General features: G+C 44.1%; 1 non-coding gene across 1 annotated transcript; it reads right to left on the bottom strand.

The window, feature by feature from the left end:
- Positions 1-4,526: 4,526 nt before the first annotated feature.
- On the bottom strand, positions 4,527-4,645 carry LOC132970460 (5S ribosomal RNA). Its single transcript, XR_009672215.1, has one exon. It is a non-coding gene; the product is annotated as a 5S ribosomal RNA (ribosomal RNA).
- Positions 4,646-5,000: the final 355 nt, after the last annotated feature.

The following is a 5,000-nucleotide window of genomic DNA, read 5'->3' as shown; positions in this document are numbered from 1 at the left end:
GTGAAGCTAGCGAAGTCAGCGGGCATAGTTAGGTGTATACCCGGGGCCAGAGCGGGCGACATCGCATCTCATTTAAAGTTGCTGACAAAGACTAAAGGTAGATTTGATACAATCGTAATTCATGTCGGCACAAATGACTCCCGACTACGCCAGTCGGAAGTCACTAAGGTTAATGTGGAGTCGGTGTGTACTTTTGCTAAGACGATGTCGGACTCCGTAGTGTTCTCTGGACCCCTCCCAAATCAGACCAGTGATGACATGTATAGCCGCATGTCATCACTCAACCGCTGGCTGTCGAGGTGGTGTCCAGCACACGATGTGGGCTTCATAGATAACTGGCAGTCTTTTTGGGGAAAACCTGGTCTGCTAGCTAGAGACGGCATCCATCCCACTTTGGACGGTGCAGCTCTATTATCTAGAAACATAGCAGAGGTTATTAGTCCAAAACCCTGACAACAACTCAGAGTTCAGACCAGGAGGCAGAGCTGCAGTCTTACACACTTCTCTGCGCCTCCCTTAGATCTGTCTCCCAGTCACTATAGCTGTAATTCTGAATCGAACTGTAGTTATACTATAGGTACTGTGTCTGTCCCCCGGCCCAAACGCGTTTTTATAAGTCATCCAAACGGCGTGAATCATCAGAATCTGATTAGAATCAAAACTACGAATACGATTTTGCTACAAGATCGGAGGATTCACTGCGGACTTTTGAACATTAGGTCCTTAGCATCCAAGTCTCTTTTAGTGAGTGATCTGATATCAGATCAGCACATTGATTTACTTTTTTTGACTGAAACCTGGCTGTGTCGAGATGAATATGTTAGTTTGAATGAATACACTCCTCCCAGTCATTTTAATACTCATATACCTCGAGACACCGGACGAGGTGGTGGAGTAGCAGCTATTTTTAATTCCAGTCTTTTAGTTAACCCTCGACCAAAGCTGAATTTTTCTTCTTTTGAAAGCCTTGTTCTTAGTCTTCCACATCCAGTCTCAAGAACCTTTCAGCCAGTTCTAGTTGCTGTAGTTTACCGCCCTCCTGGCCCATATTCTGAGTTTTTATCTGAGTTTGCAGAATTTTTATCAGACTTAGTCCTTAGCAGTGATAGAATAATTGTTGTAGGTGACTTCAATATCCATGTGGATGTTGAAAATGATAGCCTGAGCACAGCTTTCATGTCACTATTAGACTCTATTGGTTTCACCCAGGGTGTAAACGAACCTACTCATCATTTTAACCACACCCTGGATCTTGTTTTAGCTTATGGAATTGAAATCCATAACCTTACAGTTTTCCTAGAAAATCCTCTGCTATCAGACCATTTTTTTATTACATTTGATTTTGTCCTACTAGAATTACCTCTGCCTGGAAGAGGTGTGCTTTCTAGAAGTTTGTCGGATAGTGCTGTGGCTAGATTTAAGGAAGCTATTTCAGCTGTTTTTGATTCAGTACCGTGTTTCAACCCAGTTGGAAACTCTTACGATAGCTTTAGTCCCTCTCAGCTAGATCAGTTTGTTGATAGTGCAGTGGATTCGCTGAGAGTTACTCTGGATTCGATTGCTCCCCTGAAACAGAAGGTTGTCAAGCGGCGGAGAGTGGCTCCATGGTTCAACTCAGAAACCCGTACTCTGAAACAATCATCACGGAATTTTAAAAGAATATGGCGTTCGACCAAAACGGTAGAATCTCGTTTTTTCTGGCAGGATAGTCATAGAAGATATATGAAGGCTCTACGTCACGCCCGAGCTGCCTACTACTCCTCTCTAATCGAGGAAAACAAAGGCAATCCTAGATACCTTTTCAGCACTGTAGCCAGGCTGACAGAGAGTCATGGCTCCATTGAGCCTTGTATTCCTCTAGCCCTCAGCAGTAATGATTTCCTTAGCTTTTTCAACAACAAAGTTCTAGACATCAGAGACAAAATTGGTAACCTCCTGCCCTTACCTGGTGCAGATACGTCTGTTGCGGCAGAGACAGTTCCAGGACCAGATATTAGTCTCGACTGTTTTTCTCCAATCGACCTTTCAGAGCTACATTCCATTTTTTCTGCATCGAAACCGTCAACCTGTATTTTGGACCCAATCCCAACCAAGCTGTTTAAGGAAGTCTTTCCCTTAGTTAGCAACTCCATATTAGATATGATCAATATGTCTTTACTGGCAGGCTATGTACCACAGACATTTAAAGTAGCGGTAATCAAACCTCTACTTAAAAAGCCTACTCTGGACTCAGGAACTCTGGCTAACTACAGACCTATATCCAACCTTCCTTTTATCTCGAAGATCCTGGAGAAGGTGGTAGCTAAACAGCTGTGTGACTTTCTCCATGACAACAGTTTATTTGAAGAGTTCCAGTCAGGATTTAGAGTCCACCATAGCACTGAGACTGCACTAGTTAGAGTTACAAACGATCTACTTCTAGCCTCAGACAGGGGACTTCTGTCTGTGCTCGTCTTGTTAGATCTTAGTGCTGCTTTTGACACCATTGACCATCGGATCCTGTTGTACAGACTGGAGCATTTGCTTGGAATTACAGGGACTGCTTTAAGTTGGTTTGAATCCTACTCATCAGACCGATCTCAGTTTGTACATGTTAATGATGAGTCCTCTATGCACACTAAAGTTTGCCATGGAGTCCCACAAGGTTCAGTGCTTGGACCAATTCTTTTTACATTATATATGCTTCCTCTGGGAAATATTATGAGGAAACACTCCATACAGTTTCATTGTTATGCAGATGATACTCAGCTTTATGTATCAATGAAGCCCGATGGTACCAGTCAGTTATGTCAGCTAGAAACATGCCTTAAGGACGTTAGGACCTGGATGACCAGAAATTTTTTGCTACTTAACTCAGACAAGACTGAAGTTATTGTGCTAGGCCCTAAGAACCTCAGAGAGACTTTTTCTAGTGATGTGACTGTCCTTAATGACATCAGCCTGGCATCTAGCACCACTGTTAGGAATCTCGGAGTTATTTCTGATCAAGATATGTCTTTTAGCTCTCACATCAGTCAAGTTTCAAGAACAGCCTACTTTCACCTTCGTAATATATCCAAGATCAGGAATATCCTGTCGCAAAGTGATGCAGAAAAACTAGTTCATGCATTTGTTACCTCCAGACTGGATTATTGTAACTCTCTTTTGTCAGGGTGCTCTGGCAAATCTCTAAAGACTCTTCAACGGGTCCAGAATGCTGCAGCTCGTGTACTGACCAGAACCAGGAAATGGGACCACATTACTCCTGTCCTGGCTTCTCTGCACTGGCTCCCTATACAGTCTAGAATAGAATTCAAGATCCTTCTTCTCACCTACAAAGCTCTAAATGGCCAGGCACCATCTTATCTTAAGGAGCTACTAGTGCCGTACTGTCCCTTGAGAGCGTTGCGGTCCCGGAGTGCAGGCCTGCTGGTGGTACCTACAGTCTCCAAGTGTACTATGGGGGGTAAAGCCTTCAGTTATCGGGCTCCTCTCCTCTGGAACCGCCTTCCAGCCGGGGTCCGGGAGGCAGACACAGTCTGTATTTTTAAGATTAGACTTAAAACTTTCCTTTTTGATAAATCTTATAGTTAGGGCTGGTGCTGGTGTAGACCAGCTCTTAGTTATGCTGCTATAGGCTTAGACTACCGGGGGAACTGGCACCTTGAGCTCCTCTCTCTCTCTCTCTCTCTCTCTCTCTCTCTATGCATATACAGTACATCATATTACTGCATGTATCTATCTATAAATCTCAGTCACTAACCACCTACTTTCCTGGGAGCTCTTGAGCTCCCCTAGGCTCCTCAAGATCATCGGTTGACGGCTTGCCAGAACAACCCCCACCCCACCACTACCCCCTCCCCACCGGATCGTGGGTTGGCGGCCTGCCAGAACAACCCCCCACACCCCCTCCCCTCCCCACCGGATTGCTGATGGACGGTCTACCTCCCCCCACCCCCTTGCTCTCTATCCCTCTTCCTGCATCTTATCCCATCTCTCCCCCTATCCCTTTCCAAGCCCGGCGCAGTCTAGGCCTGTGAAGACTGTTTCGTCATGAGCCGGGGATCCGGCCGAAGATTTCTGCCTTTTAATAAGGCAGTTTTTTCTTACCACTGTAACTTTTGCTGCTTTGCTAAAGTGCTCATGATGGATAGGCCGGATCTTTGTAACATAGCAATGAGTAAGGTCCTTTACCTGCTTTTTGTAACATAACAATGAGTAAGGTCTTTTACCTGCTCTTTTGTAATGTTAAAAGACAATGAGTAAGGTATTTTACCTGCTTCTTGTAAAGTGTCTCGAGATAACACTTGTTATGAGTTGACGCTATACAAATAAAAGTTGATTGATTGATTGATAAAAGTTGACCCTGCTTAGCTTCCGAGATGGGACGAGATCGGGCGTGTTAAGGGTGGTATGGCCGTAAGCCATTATTGTGTGCAGACAGGGGCCTTTTAAAGATGTTATGCCCTTGATTCTGGCTGAATTTTTGGACATGTGAATATGTCTCTATATGATAAAAAAAAAACATATGATCAAAAAAATGAAAAAGCTTACAGCACCTGGTATTCCCAGGCGGTCTCCCATCCAAGTACTAACCAGGCCCGAACCTGCTTAGCTTCCGAGATCAGACGAGATCAGGCGTGTTCAGGGTGGTATGGCCGTAAGCTGTTATTGTGTGCAGACAGGGGCCTTTTAAAGATCTCATGCCCTTGATTCTGGCTGAATTTTTGGACATGTGAATATGTCTCTATATGATAAAAAAAAGAACATATGATCAAAAAAAATGAAAAAGCTTACAGCACCTGGTATTCCCAGGCGGTCTCCCATCCAAGTACTAACCAGGCCAGACGCTGCTTAGCTTCCGAGATCGGACAAGTTCAGGGTGGTATGTCCTTAAGCCATTATTGTGTGCAGAAAGGGGCCTTTTAAAGATGTCATGCCCTTGATTCTGGCTGAATTTTTGGACATGTGAATATGTCTCTATATGATAAAAAAAAACATATGATCAAACAAAATGAAAA

The sequence above is a fragment of the Labrus mixtus genome, unplaced genomic scaffold (assembly GCF_963584025.1).
Source record: "Labrus mixtus unplaced genomic scaffold, fLabMix1.1 SCAFFOLD_205, whole genome shotgun sequence".
NCBI classification, from domain to species: Eukaryota; Metazoa; Chordata; class Actinopteri; order Labriformes; family Labridae; genus Labrus; species Labrus mixtus.
The sequence above is the reverse complement of the archived record's forward strand: the minus strand, read 5'-3'. Positions and strand labels throughout refer to the sequence as shown.